This window comes from Ambystoma mexicanum, chromosome 1p (genome assembly GCF_040938575.1).
Source record: "Ambystoma mexicanum isolate Mex_15411 chromosome 1p, UKY_AmexF1_1, whole genome shotgun sequence".
NCBI lineage: Eukaryota > Metazoa > Chordata > Amphibia > Caudata > Ambystomatidae > Ambystoma > Ambystoma mexicanum.
In genome coordinates, this window is record NC_090921.1 from 112866844 (window position 1) to 112887393 (window position 20550).

A 20550-nucleotide genomic window follows, 5' to 3' on the forward strand; every position below is an offset into this window, starting at 1 on the left:
CCCATATGCGATTAGTGCAAAAAATACTAAGAAATAGGCTATAACCGGGCAAAGGCACTTACAGAACCAAGAAACTGCGCCCAGGGAGCCAGAACCAAGACTGCGCAAGCCAGGCTGAAACTGCCGAACTCCGTGGTGACGCCAGGCGGGTCAGGGGTCAACTAAAAAATCAAACAATAAAAGGTAAAGCCGTTCAAAATACATGTATACACCAGCTGATAATAATGGCAGACTCTCCTAATGCTACTTACTGACTGTCCAGCTTCCCGCCACACCTGCCACATACACTACTAGAAAAAAAGAGCGAAAGTAAAGAGAAAAAGTGCATACAGGAAACTGGAGGAACATTAAAGAAATATGATAGTAAAACTGAAACATGCGATACACTATACTGGTATGGTCAAACCACAGGTCACTTTAGCAACATACTCTAAATCTGACCCACTGGTGTTTCACGATCATTTATTAAATCATTTTTGTTAATGTGTCTCCAGTTTCTTACTACTAATATTGATTGGGTTGTTTGTGATGTTATGAATGGAGGTCCTTTTTTCTATGAGGTATCTGCTTTAGCCTCGCATGTCTACTTCATCTGGGCACTTTTTCTCTTTACTTTCTCTCTTTTTTCCTCACTGCACTCGTACCTGAACTGTACAGGTGTACAAGACCCATTATATTTCTTCTGCTGGGGGAGCTGGGGGGGGAGGGAGTGCTCAGAGGTTCATTTGTAAGTACTGTAGGCGTGGCACTGTCTATCTTGTTTCCATGGCTACCGACTCACGTGGCATTCTATGGAGCCCACTTAGTAGAATGAATGACAGCGTCAGCAGTGTCCATCCAGGGAGGATTCGATTGTGGCAGGTGTGGCGAGAAGCTGGACACTCAGTAAGTAGCATTGGGAGAGTCTGTCATTATTATTCATTGGTGCTTACTTGTGTTTTGAACGGGTTTACCTTTTATTGTTTGGTTTTTTAGTTGACCCCTGACCCGCCTGGCGTCACCACGGAGTTCGGTAGGCTCAGCCTTACTTACGTGATATTGTTTCTGTAAGTGCCTTTGGCCGGTGATAGCCCATTTCTTAGAGTTTTGAGCACTAATCACATATCATCTGTTCGTCTATGTTGGTAGGTTTTTGTTGGTGTGGTTTGCAGAATCGCGTTGGCGACACTGTAGGACTAAAGTTCGTATTCTATGCGAACAGGTGTGCCTCTCTTGCGTACACATGACGTACAACTTCAGGTTCGCGGTTCTTTTTTAAAACTACTTTTCCGAACTTTGGGGGATGCGGCTTTTTTGCATAGACGGTTTTTCTGTAACAGGGTGTTTTCTTAGCTGGAAAGGCCTGGTTCATGGAATTATTTGCACTGTGCAAAGTGACTTTGCACTGCACAAATACACTTTTGCACTGCTCCATGAATCAGGGTGTTTGTCGGCAGTGCAAAGTCACTTTGCACCACTGCACAACACTCCATGAATCAGGCCCTTAGTGTGTAGATAGGCTTTTTAGGTTTCATTGTAGTATCTTTACTGAAATGTTATGTAAATACGCCAGTGCTTAATTTGTAAAAGAAAATAAGTCAAAGTGCCCAAATATTTTTTAGCGCACCTGAGACGCATCGGTGGGTAACTCCTGGCCCACTGCTGCCAAAACCCACACTGCCTGCATATGTAGGGTTAACGCTGCAATTCCCAGTGGCTATTTTGGTAGAAAGATACACTGGCCATGGCAGATATGTTACTATACGTAGTTTGGCATCTGTAAATTGCACAACATACTAGTTTAAGACGCACATGTGAGTGTGTGCTAATTGAAACACATAATCGTTGTTACTATTTTGCTCGGATTGTATAGGTAGCAATTGGAACATGTTAACCATCTATCCCCAGAAAAATGAGCAAAACCTGCTTTCTTACAAAGTTCGATTGATTGACGCATGCAGGAAAAAGGATCAGTGACAGTGTCGGATTGGCCCCTCGGCCTTTCGGTCCGTGGCCGGGCCGAAATCGTCCCTGGGGGGGTGGGGGCCGGTTTCTGGCCATGCCTGGGCCAGTTTGGAAGAAAAAAATAGAAAAAAATATTGTTTTTTCTATTTTTTTTCTTCGAAAAAGCCTTTCATCCTTCTTAGGTCGATACATGAGTACCAACACAGGTTGGGTGATATTGTATGCATATTTGTTCTATAAAAAAAGAGCTTCAGTGTAAGTGCTATACAATAACATATTATCATTTGGCCTTAGACGTCTGCTTGCATTCACAGTTAGTGTACTTAGGGACAATGCTATTTGATGCCACTTCCTGTTTTGTCAAGGGGTGAAAGGTTGTGTTTCATCACTTTCTGGGATTTCACTTTGGGGTGGGGTCAAATGAAATCACTTTCAGTGATGTCATCAGAGGTCAAGGGTCATGAGGCGAGGGGTGAGCCACTTTTTGAGGCGAGGGGTGGGCCACTTTTTATTTGGGTGACCGGGCCCATTTCTTGTCCCAGTCCGACCCTGATTAGTGACCTGTTAAACTTGTCTGCCAAACATTGCAGTAAAACCTTTGTTTATAGGTTGACATTCATGAAAGGCATTCCCCTTAGGCAGTGGCTTTTTCAATGGCCTTTCCCACGGGTTGGTGCTGCTGGCTGGTGACTGTCCTCTTGCTGCCAACCCACACTAAAGCTGCAGTGCTGCCTATTGCTGTAGTGGAGGGGCGCCAATGTTATGCTGGAGGACCTGGAGATGTGTGCGGGCGTGGCCAGTGCAAGCCCCAGCAATGTCACCTTCCAACTCATTGGTATCAATGAAAATGGATAACTATCACTCTGCTACCAGGGACGCCCCCAGACATTTTTTTATAGGGACAACCTCATGAGGCTACAGGAAATCTTGGGGTGGCACACCAAAACAAACACAACTGAATTTCGGGAAATCTATTGAATAATATGAATACATAATTGCTAAATGAATGAAGCTGGTTCCATTACATTGAAATTCGAGGACTTTACAGAAGAATTCTAATGTGAAAACACAGCTGTTGCTGCCCAAGTAAATGGTTTTTCTGTCACCTCCTCAGGGACGTCATTTGGGGGTCTCCAGAGGTCGCAAGTGCGACTCTGTGGTCACAGTTGCGACCTCTGCCGTCCTCCCGCGACCTCTGGACTGGGGCGTGGGTTTAGCTGGCATTCCTTTAAGAAAATGTTTGTTGTGTTCAACAGGGGACAGACGCCTGTTAAAAAAAGCAAAACTTTTTAAACACAAAAAGTTAATGTTGTCAAATCAAATGCCATGGTCCATGAGAGGACGCAGTTAATTAAATGCACAGGTGAACTCAGCAAGTCAATGTATTCGTATTGCTTCAAGAGCTAATGGCCTGCCTCTCAAAGGTATGCATAGGGACAAATGAGGCCATGGCCATGAGCAGATCTGTTCTGCACCTGCCACCTTATTCCTTATTCAGAAAGCCCAAACCCACAGCAAACCCAGAGCTCATCTCTGAGATGCTCCTGTGCACATATTGGGAATTGTATTGGCACGTGAGGACCTGTCAGATGCTCCAGGCATTGGCGCGTGAGGACCTGTCAGATGCTCCAGGCATTGGCGCGTGAGGACCTGTCAGATGCTCCAGGCATTGTCGCGTGAGGTCCTGTCAGATGCTCCAGCCATTGGCGCGTGAGGACCTGTCAGATGCTCCAGGCATTGGCGCGTGAGGACCTGTCAGATGCTCCAGGCATTGGCGCGGTGAGGACCTGTCAGATGCTCCAGGCATTGGCGCGGTGAGGACCTGTCAGATGCTCAAGGCATTGGCGCAGTGAGGACCTGTCAGATGCTCCAGGCATTGGCGCGTGAGGACCTGTCAGATGCTCCAGCCATTGGCGCGTGAGGACCTGTCAGATGCTCCAGGCATTGGCGCGTGAGGACCTGTCAGATGCTCCAGGCATTGGCGCGGTGAGGACCTGTCAGATGCTCCAGGCATTGGCGCGGTGAGGACCTGTCAGATGCTCCAGGCATTGGCGCGGTGAGGACCTGTCAGATGCTCCAGGCATTGGCGCGGTGAGGACCTGTCAGATGCTCCAGGCATTGGCGCGTGAGGACCTGTCAGATGCTCCAGGCATTGGCGCGGTGAGGACCTGTCAGATGCTCCAGGCATTGGCGCGGTGAGGACCTGTCAGATGCTCCAGGCATTGGCGCGTGAGGACCTGTCAGATGCTCCGGGCATTGGCGCGTGAGGACCTGTCAGATGCTCCAGGCATTGGCGCGGTGAGGACCTGTCAGATGCTCCGGGCATTGGCGCGTGAGGACCTGTCAGATGCTCCAGGCATTGGCGCGTGAGGACCTGTCAGATGCTCCAGGCATCACCACATCTCCTGGTTTTGTCAAGAGCAATTCTTTGAAAATCAGGCCCAATAGGTATAGCAACTGGACCTTGCAATGACCGATGATGATGTAAACCACGCATGCTCATTGTGTAGTCTGCAGGTTAATTAGAGCCCGTGATGATGTAAACCACGCATGCTCATTGTGTAGTCTGCAGGTTAATTAGAGCCCGTGATGATGTAAACCACGCATGCTCATTGTGTAGTCTAGCCCGTGAGAACAATTCTCTGAACTGTATCGCTCTCTCCATCACTCTCTCACTCTCTACCTCTGTCCAGTGGTGTCGCCAGGAATCAAATTTAGGAGGGGCACAGAGGGCGCCAAAGACAAAAGTAGGGGGGCACAGACAAAAGTAGGGGGAGAACATGGTCACTGCTCGTCTTAGGTGGGGGCACTGGGGGGCACAGTGTTTCACAGGGGGGCCCTGACCCCCTAGTCCCCTCTAGCAACGTCACTGCCTCTGTCCCTCTCTCTTTCTTGCTCTCTCTTTCTCTATCTGAGTCAATTTCACTGAACTTATGAATCTCGTGGCCTCAAGGCAGGTCAAAAATAACCACGGCAGAAGAGAGCCACAATGAATGCTTTCTTGTAATGCGTCTCTTTCCTATCTCCATGGCATGCTGTTAAGTTGGTTTGCATGTATGAGGTAATGAGTGCCAAGAGAATGGGGTGGTGTTTGAGTGTTCTGCTTTCCCTATTTTGCCAACCTCTGAAGCCTGAAAAGTAGATCCACGCAGGCGTAACATGCGGCCAACTTTGCACCAGACCTGCAGATGAATTGGTCTGCTGTTAAATCTCAGTTACTAGTTTAATGATACCCACTACAGTGCGTAATTTGCTTCTGACTTTGAGAACATTCAGGCATGTAATTGCTCCTTTTACCTAGCCGGTAAGATGGCTAAGTGGGTTGAGCACTCACTGCTGCAATGTGTGTGTGTAATCTGCAGGTTGCAGGTTTGTTTCCCAGCAAGGCCAACTCAGCCTTTCATCCATCTGAGGTCGATAAATGAGTACCAACACAGGCTGGGTGATATTGTATGTATATCTGTTCTATATAAAGCACTTAAGCATACGTTCTATATAATAACACATCATTATAATTTGGCTTAGGATTTCTGCTTGCGTTCACAGTAATTTGGTAATATGGGCCTATTCACACTGATATTAACGATACATATGGTGGTCCATTCTTGTATGAAATGTATATCACATTAGTGATATTGTAACCTTATTTTTCGTAGTGCACTTAGGAACAATGCTATGTGATGTCACTTTCTGTTTTGTCAAGGGGTGAAAGGTCGTGTTTCATTGCTTCCTGTGATGTCACTTTGGGGTGGGGTCAAATGACATTACTTCCTGTGATGTCATCAGAGGTCAAGGTTGTGTGATGTCACTTCCGCTACCCCAGGCATTTTGGTGAAATGACGTCCCTGCACATGCTCTTAGGGAAGGCCTTGCCTGAATGCAGTTTCAAACTGTCCGTACTGGCACACTACGGTGTGAACAGCCTACCAGGGCGTAAGGGCCCACCGATCTGGCCCTGTGTTGCAGGTGTTCTGTTCGTACCACTTCACTTGTATTTCGCAAGGGGCAATACTAGCCTAACCATATGAATTTCTTTCTGATAGAAGGTTATCATTTCAAGATGGACGTTCTGGTACACTCTTATTGTACTCTTTCAAAATACCTCTCTAAGAGTGGGAAAGGGGACAAATAGCACCAATGAGGATTCCTGTATACTTTGCATTAAATCGCAGAGCATTTCAAGATTATAACAGTGATCAGTGATCTCTACATTTGGTAAACAAGTCTGTGATAAAAGGATTGTATGTGTGAATCTCTAAATGCATAAGTGATGCATGTCTTGGTGCTCACATGGTTCACAATACTCACCCTAACATTAAAATGAAGCATACATGCTAATTTGGAGAGCTTACGTTTTTGGATGCGAGTATAAAATGGCTGCAACTTCAGCTACTCAAATGGGGTACAAGGGCTCTTTTGCTTTTTGTTTCTGAAGAATTTTAAAGGAGGAAGGGCTGGGTCTCAGTGTGGGCATGCCCAACCCCAATACAGAAACATATTTAGGGAATTATATCTACAGACAGGGCAGGATAGCGCACAAGAGAGACCCAATAAACAATGCAGAGCAAGGCTACACAGAAAGGATTGTGCCTCTTTCAAACTTTAGCCTGACCAGTAATAAACTGACGGAACATTTTAACCAAAACCGGCTTCTGATACGTGTATATGGCCCACAGTTGCTCAGCCACTACCAATTCCCCATTGCGCATGACTAACACATTATTTCTGCAAAAAAGAGCAGGCCCATCCTTTATCTAACAGAGCTGGCATTAGCATCTCGTATTAGTGCTGGCCTAGTGAACATCATGGAGTGACAGTGTAGAAAGGGGGTTTGGCCGAGATGATTTACAATGTGAGGCAACTTCTTGGATTGCTTTATGTGTTTAAGTGTGGGCACACTATGCCATGCTCGTCAGAGTCACATACACAACACAGTTCAGTGTGCTCTTGTATGGACATTGGGCACATCCGTCAAAAACAGGTATATGTGCTGTTACATAAGGGAGCACCAAAAAAGACCCCATTAACCAACAGGGGGGCGACTTGTGCAGCACACAAATCATTGCTGCACACGCATCACTGCATTGATTTGCCATAGACTACTGTCTGCATGGTGACACACAATGAACTCCACTTTCCTAATCAAGGTGCCAAGTGACATTGAGTTGCCATCTGTTGTTCACCCGGGCCAAGAAACGGGACAGCTGCCAGCCATAAATTCAAAGATTCCCAACTGAATAAAGTTACGATTCCATTGGGGGAAAGGAAGGCTCTGGCAGTCTGGCTCAGTTGCCCATATATCCTCCAATAAAGCAACAGCAGGTCACATGTCCCATGTGTCACATTTTTGGGGGGTGGTTCAGATTCAATATTGGATGCTGCTGGGCCAGCGAGATCTCGCAGGAATTCTGAATAGCCACACTGATTTCCATCTTAAGCCACAAGATCCTCAGTCTTATTAAACATGTTACATATGCAAAGAGCCTGCCAGTGGAATCGACACAGGGCCTAATGTGCCTGTGAGCTTTCTGTATTGTCTGGGTGCTGTTTAATAGAACAGTATCCTGACATTAACAATAGTGTGCTGCTTAATCTACAATTATGCTACCAGTTAAGTCTGGATGTCTCTTACTATACCAGGTTTCGGCTAATGATATAAAGTCGATATGCAGTGGTGAGGTGTTGCTTAAAATTCCCAGAAGCTGGCAGTAATTCCATTTATTTACAACATATTAAGAGCAGTGTCAAATATATCAACATGCTGCTCAATTTACTAGGGTGCTCTCAGTATCATATTTCTGTTCTGATACTATTGCCAGTGTCCTGATTTGCCAGTTGTCAACAACATCAGGGCGTTACTTACAATGATGTGGTGCTAGCGCAGTGGCAACGTGCTCGCCTTGGAAGCAAGACGACACGAAGCAACACAGGTTCAAACCCCGAGTCCGCAGCTTAAAAACCTCTGGGATATAAGCGCATTATAAATATGCAACTAAGAAAACAACAAAAAAATTCTGTAACAGCGCCTGCCGCTGGGCTGTGTAAGCACTTTAAAAATGCAAATAAATAAATTGAGACAAGCTCAATATGACTGCATGCCTTCCTGATATCAGGTGCTTGTTGGTGTGCCAGGTCACACCAGGTCAATAGGCAACGTAACAGACAATAACACCAGGGTGCCATTAAATGTTCCTCTGCACTGTCAGTTATATCAGTGTTCTGGTTAATATGCTATGGTACTGGAAATAATATTATTGTACTGCTGAAGGTGCCACCATGCTACTAGTAATGTCAGGGAGATGCTGTAAATGCAGTGTGCTTCCAGTGATATCATGTGGCCCAGATCGGGTGCCACGCACTGACACACACTGCTTACCTTGGCTCTGTGAAGTGTGGTGGAAATAAATCTCTCAGCGCTGCACAGCAGGGCAGCCCAGGTCCCTTTTGCAGTGCCACCAATCCAAAAATATTGGCAGCGTGTGAAACAACACAGTATGTGCTGCGCAGGCGGCACGACGGCCTACATGCAGCCTGAACTTTGGAAACCTGGAAATAAACACAGTCCGGGAAGCGCGAGCCAATTGCCAAAGCAAAAAAGCACACCTCCAGGCTCAGGCCGTATTTATTTCCGGGCCCGTACGGACCGGGCGGCAGGCCGCGACAAACCGCAGCAAAAGCACTTTTTATTCGCATTCACAGTTCAGTGCAGAAAGCGGAAAATAAAGTATATATATATTTTTGCATGGGGTGGCCTATGGGGGGGCAGCATTTTTAGAAGGGTGGCCGTGGCTCCCCTTGGCCACCCCTTGGTGGCCCCCTGCTGTCTACGTGGGTGATCAAGGTCATGCATAACAATGCGCCAACACATAGTGAAGAGAATGTGACCAATGCACACTGTTTCTGCTTGTTGTGTGACATCTGCCGAATCGGATTCAATAATAAAGTTGCCAAATCACAACATCATAATCAGACCGAGTCTGAGAAAATAAGTGCTGGGGCTCAGAAATAAGTCCCAGGACTGAGCCCTGGAAAATGCTGCCACAAATTAAGCACTGTAAATACCATTATGTTGCCAATATGGATCTGACTATTTATATGTTTGTCATTTTTTTGTGTGTTGTGATTTTGTGTCCCATTCCTTATTTGCAGATCGGCTCCCGCTGAAGTATCTGAGGATCCGAAATGCATTGGCCACCTATTCTGTTCCTCTTCTGTATTTCGTTTATTTCACCCGCTTTATCCACTCTCAGTAATAATTAATATATATTGGAATCCGCCAGCCACGGGAGACACTCATTTCCTCTCCAAAATTGAACTTGTGCTCATTCAGATAGCTCAAGAGCCCAAACTTCAAACCGCTATCATTGCAGGTGATCTTAATATGAACTGCCTATCAGACGTCGATAAACAACCTACCCTACGGGCAACGTAATGGCTAGCCTTGATGGACAGTAGAAATGTCTGTATAGTGAATGGGACCTCAAGCCATGACCATCACCCAGCAGCAACATGGTCCAAGACCACCAAGAACACCCATGTGATATCATGACCAGCCCATGCCTGCTTAAAGCACTTGATAAAAGCTGTACCAAAGCTATAACATAAACAGCTTAAAGATCCAAATTATTGGCCAACAGATCTACAAAGTAAACACAAATCACCAGTACAAATATAAAATCTAATCCATCCTTCATGGCCAATGAAATCTTAAAAACCATCAAAAACCACATCAAACACAAAATGTGTACTAACTTAATGATATGTTTTAATCTGGTCCAAACGGTCCCACTCGTGTCATTCCACATTACCTTAGCGGGCGCCATCTTGTTTCCACTCTAGTTATAAAAGCCGTGACCGTCACTAACATCAGTTTAAATATCAAAACAAACCCGCTACCATTGAGACCTGGGCTTAATTGCCTTCAATTCCACTAACATGTTAACCAATGAATATTGGATTAATGTTCTTTATCCACTATTTCAACCCAAATTGAAATAACTATTTGTACTCACCAAACTTTGGTAAATTAGTATTCTTAATCCATTTAGTGAGGTTGTAGGGTTGTTCCCCAAAAAGATGATTATGGTTTGTTCGTTTAAGTATTAACTAAAGGGGGAATTTTGGGGTGGTCAGAAAAGGTCCCCATGATTACGAGGGGTTCATGTTGTGCGCGCCGTATTAATAACCGGGGGTGGCAGCAAACTGGCAGCAAACTGGCGCAATGTTGCTTTCATATGTATCTAAGTGTAGTTAACTATGGATGTAATATGTTACTTTAGCATTACTGTTTGTCTAGAAATGTATACATATTAGCTTGAAAGACAAAATGTCAGACCCACCAAATGTAAAAACATACATGCACATTAATACAAATAAATGGGGAAATTCATAACTCTCGATATACAGGGCTTTTCACAAATGAATCGAAACACGATAGTCAAGGGCTGTTTTCAAAGGGAACTTTGAAACTAGTTCTGTGAGGTTTTAGGAGACAGGGAATAGGTGAATAAGTAACTTCATAACCTTCACAGAGCATGACAGAAGGAGTTTCATTATTTATTTTGGTCAGCAGTAAAACACAGGATAAGCGAGTGCCCAAGGCTGCCCAGGAGATTCAATTGTGCAATAAAGTGGCAGTTGCAGATTGGAAAGTTTAACAGTGCCCTGGGGAATGAGATGCTATCGCTAACTCAAAGAGAAGTTATTTATCTAGCCTGAAATATTTATGTGAAGCATGTGCAAATTAAAAGTAGGGCTAAGGAGCTTAGGCCAGTTATTGCTAGTAATTAATTATGCTTCTATACCAATGTTTAACCATGTGCTGACATCATGACCTAATATGGACGAATCCCAAGAAGAGGTGTGTTCTACATATGTTCTGAAGATGACAATTAAGATAAAGCTGAGCAATGGAAACATAGGAATTGGGAAAAGATGGGGTTTCTTTGAAGAGGCTTTTGTCCAATCATATGTGGGGTTGGATTGTAATAAAGTATCTGGGATGGTGACTGTTGCAAAAACCTATGTAAGATATGAACTGATGTGGTTTATTGAGACTTGGATTAGTTTGGTCCTGCAACACCATCTAACTGCTCCCCAGATAATTGTAAAATAAAATTGCTTTAAGTACAACTGTGTACTCACTACGTAAGTGGTGGGCCCGTTAGGGGTAAGGTGATTAAAGGACCAGCTGCATAGATTTGAGAAGACAAGGTTGACCCAGGAATCTCTGAGTGTTTTGAATATGGTGGTTCAAATGGACATGGGGAATTTGCATGTGTCCAGTACAGTAATTCAGTATGTGGACGACTTACTAGTCTGTAGCACTTCAGAAGAACAGTGTCTGGGAGATTCAATAACGCTCCTCACCCTTCTTGTGGAGAAGGGGTACAAAATGGACAAAGCAAAATTTCAATACTGACAGACAAGGGTATATTTGAGGCAAGTGATATCACCTGCAGGAAGGAAGGTAAAGCCATAGAGAGCCACCGCAGTTCAGAATAAGCCCCAGCCAATCACTGTGAAACAAATGCACAGTTTTTGGGACTCTGTAACTATTGTAGATCATGGATTTTTGACTACTCTAATAACCTGAGGCCCTTACTGCAGGGGCTTAAGGGAGTGCAAAAGGTGAAGGGTCCGATAGAATGGTCTGAAGAAATGGTGATTGGGTTTCGGGAACTCAAGTCCGCGATCAGCAATGCTCAGGTCTTGATGACTCCAAATTACAAGAAACTGATCTGTTTTCTCACTCAAATGGGCAAGTAATGACAGCGGTCCTGCCCAGCAAACATTACTAGGCCATAAACCTTTAAACCAAATAAAAAAAATGATTAAAGTGCAAAGTGCAACAAGGTTTCCATTAATTCCATTCCATTCAAATAGCATACATACAAGCACCATTCAAGTGCCAAACATGTATTTAAATGTTCATGTGCCAACTCATAGATTGACAAAACCATCCCAAAAAGTATAGAATCCAATAACCAGGGAGCCAGCATTTTGTATTGCTGCCACTTGATAAAACTGCCACTGGACTGATCTCAATGAATAAGTGGACTAAATTTGAGGCCAATCTCATCTTCGTCAGGGCAAACATTATTAACTGAGATTACAAAAAAAAGCAAAGATATCCTAAAATGACCACTGCACTCAGCATAGCCAATAACCTCACGAGACTTGAAATGGTGTTTGCTTGGCGAATGATGAAAGAAAACAGATGACCTTTATCACTGGACCAAAGACCTTTTAATTATCCAAATTGTAACATACTTCTTTTTTTAAATGTAGCTTTTATTTGTTTCACACTTTTTATTTATTTATTTATAGACTTTAGTTTTGTAAAAGAAAACAAACTTTTTTGTCATTCCCAATCCAAAATCCTCATGCATTTCGCACATAGAAGGGTGGCAAATTCGGTAATTACGATAGTATCATGTCCATGAAATTAATCACATCACAGGTTAACTGCACATTTGTCCCCATTATTAGATAGCTCCACCATTCAGACATATTTCCGTTTTTTGGGGCATATCGTTCTAGGTGTAGGGAACGTTGACCAGCGATCTTCGGGCACTCGATTATCAAATGTTTAATTGATTCCGCCTCTATCTGGCAGAAACGACAGATGCCGTTCTTAGTCGTTGGATCTTTTATTTTCATCAGCCGCTCTTTTGTGTTGTAGAGGTTGAGGCGTAGCTTTAGAAACTGATTCCGATGATAGTTTGATGGAAATTTGGCAAGGTACTTTGGCAGTGGACCTACTTTTTGCAAAGTCAGGTCCAAGTCTATCGCAGATGCTAATGAGGCTCGTTTTTCGGCATTTTTGATCCACTTCCATTGTCTGAATTTTTCTTTTGCCAATTGTGGGATCTTTAGGACTAAAGACATTTTTATGTCAGCGTCCTTCAGAATAGCCATTAGTTTCTCTTCCCAACTATTTAGTAGGGAAGCAGATACGTCGTGACTTTTGTTGTTTAAAATGAGATATGCTTTTGTTACAGGAGATAATCTCATTTTCCGAAGGAGTGTTATTGATTTCCACAAGACAAGAGAATGTAAAGATTCAAGACCCAGTTCGTATCTCAATGCCACCATTGAGACACATTGTGCGAGTTTGAGAGCTTTGCGCCAAAAGCTCCCTTCTAATTGCGACCAAAGACTTGTGTTGATATTCCACCCTGTTTCGCAACCAAAACATACCGCAGGGGTCACTTTTTGCTGATAGAAGGTTACTAATGGTTGTAGTGAAAGTTTTCCATATTTTGTGTGCAATTTTAGACCTTGCAAAGCAAACATTCTCATGCGAGATAAGACGTCATTGGTCCAACTCCATTCTCTAATCGAGATATTAAAGAAGACTCCCAGGTATCGAATTGCGTCTGTTCTCATCAGTCATTCGTTGTATACTTTCCACTTGAAAATCACTTTCTTCATTTTGATTTTGTACCCTAGTGCAATGATTTTTGCGCATTTATAGTCAGCTGATTTGCCGTTAGATAGTTCTGCAGAGCTGACAACAGTCTTTGTAGGCCTATTTCAGTGCTATCAAGCAGCACTACATCATCTGTGTAGATTATGTGGCTTACGTGATTTCCATTTATTTTGGGAGGGAAGGACCGTGTTTGTGCGAGTGCCTCAGGAAGATCAGCTATAAAAAGTTTGAACAACAGGGCTGCAAGAGGGCAACCCTGTTTTGCACCTTTTGTGTTTTTTATTTCATCTGATAGTTTGCCTTCTGCATTTAGACGGACGCAAATGCTGGTGTTAGCGTGTGATGCCATCAGCGGAGATAATAGCTGATTTGGACAGCCCCAGGTCTTCGATTTCTGCCACAAGAGCTGGCGATTGATGCTATCAAAAGCTTGTTTTAGATCGATGAATGCTAAGAACAGTCTTTTTTTGTGTTTTATTGCATCCAATTTGACCAAGTTTAGTAGCATCAGATTGAGTTCCACACCAACTCCTTTGGTAAACCCAGTTTGTCTCGCGTCGTAAATCATGTTGTCTTCTGCCCATGTAGAGATTTTTCTTTGAAGGAAAGTGGCAAATATTTTTCCCATAGTGTCTAACAATGCTATAGGCCGATAATTTGCCAGATCATCTCGGTTTCCTCTTTTAAACACAGGGACTACAATCGCATTAGTCCAGGAAGCAGGGATTTTTGCTGTTTGGGCGATATGATCGAATAATACTTTGATGAATTGTGCCCAATTGTCTTTTTTTTGCTTTTAGCATATTGCTAAAGATCCCGTCCGGGCCTACTGCTCGCAAGGAATTCAATTTTTGAATTGCATTTTTAATTTCTTCAACAGATTGGATGACGTCCCAGTTGCAAACTTCTAATATGGGATCGGCAAAAATATCAGCGTGATTGTTGTTGAATACAGCAGTCTAGTGCTTCACCCAGAAAGCGGCATTCACTCGATTCGCTAAAGAGTTTGTTTGATTTAAATGGCCAGAGTTTATTATTTTCCATATGTTGCAGCTATCTTTTTGTATCGTAAACGCAACATCAATTGGGCTTGTTCTTGCCCACGTATGATTTTAAAGGACTTAAGCCAATTACGATAGTGTTGACGTCTCTTAGCCATTAGCAGAGTTAGATTGTTTCGACCAGCTTTCTTTAACGTTTTCAGATCTTTTGATAATGTTTTTTTAACTTCACATAGTTCAGGGCTAAATAGGTGAATATAATCTCTAGGCGTCAACTTGTTTGTACTAGTAAACTGTTTTAGTAGGGACACGTATTCTACATTTAAACTATTGGAGCATGTATAGCTGAAGTCCGTTGTCAGTTTATCGATCTGCTTGCTGTTTATTCGCAGTCGGTTTTGAGCATTGTTGATGTCTAGGTGCGTGGTATGGCTGCGATGGCTTCTTTTATGTTGGTTCTGCCAAGATAGAAGAATTGCATCATGATCACTTGATGTAGATTTTTTTATTGATAGATTTCAGATATGGACGTGTAGATTTTCAGAAACCCAGATGTAGTCTAGGGTTTGCTTTAGATCTCCTCGATGCCACGTGGCGGCTGCAGGAATGTCGCCTCTGGTGCATCCATTTAACATTACACAGTTGCGTGTCATTAATTCGTAAAAGCCCATTTAGTGCCACGATCTGAAAATTCTGTTGGCATTTGTTGCGTGTCCTTGGGATGACATTCTTTTGTTTTGTCGAACCAAGTGTAGTTTAAATCGCAGCATACTAAAATAAATGGCTCTTCGAACGAAGCGTAGCAGCTGTCTATTTGCAATGTTACTGACACCAAATATTCTGATTCTGAAATCATTACTGGGTTCCAGTAGGTGTTTATTAGCAGTAAATGATGTTTTTGTAGATTTCCTAACTGGTCGCATCTGGATAATTGGAGAGTAATCGCCTGTACAAATAGGTTGGGGTATTGAATTTCAATCACTTCCCAACCTGAGGAGTTCGTTATCATTGACAATAGACCAGAAAAAGGACGTCCGAAATGATTTTGGCCTCCTTCTTGAAACAAGTGAGCAAAACCTCGTGTATTCCATGATGTTAACAGTTGGATCATGCCACTTGACCCTGCGTCGGCCTATACATTTCTCCTTTGTTTGTTTGTTTCGGTTGGATGCACCGACTGTTGTTTGAGTTGTTTTCACAAAACTTCTCTTTTGGCATTATTGGACGTGGGATGAAGGCATTTCTCATTTGTGAAATTGAGAAAAGATTGCTGCTCTTCAGATACTGCTAGGTCGAAGCCGAAGAATAATAAGTCATCTTTTGCGTCTAGTAATGGTCTTGCTACCGTCTTTGACTTCATATGTAGAATTACCCAGTCAGATCTTGTTTTGTATTCCACTATTCCAATGTCAGGTACATAATGCAACAACCTCATTACGTTAGCTCTGTTTAAATGTACTTCATTTTTTTCCTCCAAGATGTTTTCAAGTTCCAGTTTGCACCAACTTCCATTTGCAGACACTTGCTAATCAGATCTGATTTGACTGCTTTGTTGCTTTTGTTTTTTGGATTGCGCATTTGTGTATTTTGTATTAAGCTTCAGTACTAAATTTACTGGAGCTCCAAAGGATTTGCTTTGTGTTTCAAGTCTATCTTTAGAAAGGACAAGCTGTTCCTTTTCACGTACAAAGGACCGCGATCCAGCTGGCCCCAACAGATAGCGTTCATTCAGAACAGTCTTGTCGGCGAAGGCTTGTTTTGTTCTCTCATCGCCCTTCATTGCAGGGCCATCCTTTGCGAGTGATTCGCTTTCTGGTTCCTCATCTTCCTCTACTGTGTATGTTGATAAATCACACAGATTTATTGAGTCATTTGGAGACAGGTCAACTGAAGAACTGATATCTTCACGCCCACGTTTTGTGGCACTCCCTGAGTTTACTGCATGTTCATTTAATTGATTTTTATTGGTATTTTGCATTTCTGGCTGTTTAGCCACCGGTATGGTTTTTGTTGTTTCAGGGCGTGGAGGCGTGGTCAAATTTCTTATAAATGTTTTCGCGTCATTTGTACGTGGGCGTTTTGGTGCTGGGCCCTTCCTGAATGTTTTCACTGTTTTGGGTTGTTTGACCTTCAGCATAGCTGGAACCTTTTTATTGATTTTGCTATGCCAGAGAAGATGCCAAATGAGACTTTTTTCCTGCTGCTATTTCACTATTTAAAGGAGCATTCTGTGACAGTGACTTCTCGTCATTAAGTAACGTACTGGATTGCATGGAAGGTGCCTCATTGTTTGCCATTGTATTAGTTTGAACGTCAATGTGAGTGATCAAGCTCACTGCCATTCTCGCTCCATTAACCATCGTTGTGGTAGGATTTGAAACTGCCACATTTTCCTTTTTTTTTTATTGGTCATGCCAATGTTTTTCATGCCGCTGATAGCATCTTCTGCAGCTTTTAACTCTGTTGCGGTAAATGGCATCGCAAGATGGTTTTATTGAGCATTGCGCGGTTTGTTCATGTCCCGGTTAGTGTTGTGTTGCTTACAGATGCAAAACTCTCTCGTTGCGTTCCCTCAGGGCTGCACTGCAACATTATGCCTAATCCACTTTGTGCATTCAACTAGAGCCTCGGCGAGATCTACTTTTTCGTGTGCCTCCCGTTTAGTTATTTCGTTCAGGCGAGAATGCCACTGATGTGTGGATGCAGCTTCTAGGTCTAAGCGACTGCTTAGATGTTCATTGCATTTTTCCATTGATGTCAATTTGTTGTTCATCGTTGCAAAATTGAGTTTTGGTCACGCACAGCGTCGTTCAATGCCTCGTACAATTTCGTAAACGCCATTAAGGCAATGGAAGTTGCTGCTAGGACATTGTTGTGGATCTGGATACCAGCTGCAATGGAGATGTTCCCTTTAGTATTTATAGGGTCATCTGCTTGGTTACTTACACTCGTCTGAAAAGGTCTACTTCCTGGCGGATTATATTCGGCCTGCCCTGTTTGTATTTCATCAGGGTGGACGTTATCAGTTCTTGGTTTGAGTGGGCCAATTTGCTGGCAATCTTCTGACAAATCCAGATTGATCACGCCCACTGTAATTGCTGAATCATGAGAGGAGGCTGCATTATTTGCAGAGTGATTTGTTTCTTTCAACAGTGTACTCACTTTTTGGGGTATTGTTCCTCCCTTATCATGTTTATTAGTGAAGCTGTCATTTAGAGGCTCACGCATGAGATTGAAGTCCGCTTTAAGACGAGCCATCAGCCGTGCTTCACGGGCAGCAACGTCATGGATCGTGAGGCGCTTATATTGGGTGTTAGGAGAGGTATCAGAGGGGACGCTATTTTGTCCTTTATTTTTGATGCTTCAAGCATCAATAGCTCTTTACCACCAGCGCCTAAGTTTCCTACAGCGTCTTTTAGGGAGCGCGCTGCCTTTGTCTCCTGAATGTTCGACTGTGACTTGGCATCATAAGTGCCTGGCATCAAGTTGGCTGACTTAATAGCTTTTGAACTTTCCTGTTCATTGATGTGTCCTCAATGCACAGCATTTTTTTGTGTCAATGCATGAGGTTGTGTAGAAATTGTTTGCAGTGCAGGCGACTTCAGCGTTCCAACTGACAGAGACCGCATCGCCAGCAGGTCAGCATCCATTTTATCAAACAAGAATGTTGCATCCGATGCATACGGTAGGCGGAGGCAACTGTATACTGTCATTTGGAGGATCTGCCAAAGGGGAGTGATTTGCTTCTTTGCTCCTCAAGTGTTCAGTTTCAATCGTTAATGGAGTTCCATTGTTCGACTGTTGTTCTAAAGCAGTAGGCTGAGATGGAGGGGATAAAGTATTCAAGTTTGACTGATGAATGACATCTGCAGCTGCCGCCGCAGCAGTAGTCACTGAAAAGTCTTCAGCTGACTCGGCTGACTTGGCAAGCGTGTTTACAGAGATGGGGCATGGCGGCTCGGCAGAACCCACCATCGACAAGGTAACTTTCTCAGGAATTGCAATTGCAAGCGACATGTTTTCCAGCGGTGGCGCATCGACTGCATTACATGACTTGCTTACCTTTGATTTTACTGATTTGGAGTGCTGCCTCCGCAGCTGAAGTGGGCGGTTGCGGGTGTGTGGTCCAACACCCGTTAGCGTCGCCTCGGAGTCACTTTGGAGCAAATCCATCGGTAGACCGCCGATAGACCGCCGTAGACCGGACAGCCTGAGGACGGTCTGAGGCGGACTGGGCAGACTGGACTCACTGCCGGACTCCGCACCACGCTCCACACGGTTGATTGAGTTATATAGAGGCAGAAAGAGGACTGGCTCACTGTAGCTGCAGCTCCTCAGCAACGTTCTTACAAACCAAACAAGCAGAGTTTCTGGGCAGACTGAACTCACTGCCGGACTCCGCGCTGCGCTCCACACAGTAGATTGGGTTATATAGAGGCAGAAAGAGGACTGGCTCACTGTAGCTGCAGCTCCACAGCGACGTTCTTACAAACCAAACAAGCAGAGCTTTTGGGCAGACTGGACTCACTGCCGGACTCCGCGCCTTTTAAGAACAATACAGGAGCATAAGTAGAAAGCACTGATACACTGGTATCACAAGTGAGCAAAGTCTCGCGTCCATGTTTGGCAACAACCTTGATAGTCCACAGTAATGAGCGAGGAGCCAACATGTTTACACTTTTGAGACATGGGCCCACCCTTGGATACAGAGCACAGGAACCCCAGGAAATTCAAAGTGAAAGGATAAATTACAAAGAAATTATGATATAGTGCTAGAACAACTACACATATTGCTCAAGCAAGACACTGTCTATAGTATGTAGAATCAGAGGAGAGGAACGTAACTCTCCCACCCAGAGCCCTTCACCCACTGTCGGTACACAGTGACTTCTCGTGGGGATGGATTTCAGCAGTTTTTCAGCCCCCTCAGTCTCCAAAAAGATGTACTCTTTTCCCTTTCACGATACCCTGAGTTTGGCAGACCGTAACAAACCCGCCTTAACCCTGCGGTCCAAGAAATGTTTCTTTACTGTGTTTGGCACCCCTCTCTTCCTTTCAGTGGCTGAAGAAAAGTCTGGAAATAGATGGATCTTATGGTCCCGAAATAACAAGGTGTTCTTAGCTGCTACTGCCCTCAGGATTCTGCCCCTATCATGGGAATCACAAAGCCTTACCAAAAGCGTGGGACCCACTACTGACGTTGGCGCCACATTGGGCTTAGATGTTTTCAGCCTATATCACTTTTCTATATAAATTGGGTCTTCCACCACCTCAAGGTCGGGCAGTTCAGGAAGCCAAGTGAAGAGAAATTCTACTGGGTCCTCACCCTCTACTCCTGCTTGGAGACAAATGATTTGCAGTTGGGGGGCGCATAGTGCATTTTCAAAAAACTCAAGCCTGGTCTCCATTATTTTTCTCCCCATTACCACCGACTCCATCTCTTGACTGGTTTTCTCCACCATGGGTAGGTTTTGCGCACACTGGCGAGCCAGCACACTAGTCGGCTGTTCCAGCGTGGAGGTCTTTGTCTCAAGCAGGTTCACCCTCTCCATCAACTTATGAAACCTGCCTTCCATTCCCGAAATTGACTGCTCTATGCGACTCAACACTGCCATGACAGGGTCCTAGGGTGTAGGCTTATCCAAACCACGTTACCCGCTGCGGGGTGTAAAAAAAATCTGCATCTTCCACAGTGGCTTTTATTTACTTGCCTGACGCCATGTTTTCTTACTTCCTTTTCTCAATTGCCGCTCCACAATTATGGGCAGCTAAATGAGCAGCGCCCACCTGTCTACCACTATCCATATAGGGTGCAAGGCGCTCCGTGTGACAGAGTGGACCTCTGCCCGCATGCAAGGTCACTGCTCCAATGCTCATCAACATGCCTTGTATCTGTTATCAAAGACCTCGACTCGCCAAAACCACTTTCACAGATAGCACAGTGTGCAACGTGCAATCTCCACTGTCGTGATCAAGGCAAGGGCCCCCATCCCCCTTCCAGGCAGACCCTTCCTTGCGATTCAGAGCTTTAGCATGAAGCCTCCATCTTGTACGGGCTCTCAATTTCAGGACTGAAATCTCTACACTGGCTCCCAGTGGCTGCGAGGATTAAGTTCAAAACCCTCTGCATTGTCCACAAGGCCTTCTGGGGCCTGGGGCCTAAATACCTGC

The 20550-nt window shown here is 44.2% G+C and overlaps 1 protein-coding gene across 1 annotated transcript in view; it reads left to right on the forward strand.

The window, feature by feature from the left end:
* Nucleotides 1-800: 800 nt before the first annotated feature.
* The window catches only part of LOC138566825 (diamine acetyltransferase 1-like), a 355000-nt gene continuing 335250 nt past the window's right edge, over nucleotides 801-20550 (forward strand). The window contains exon 1 of the mRNA XM_069644517.1: nucleotides 801-885. The gene's annotated coding sequence lies outside the window, so the exon portion shown is untranslated. The remainder of the gene's footprint in view (nucleotides 886-20550) is intronic.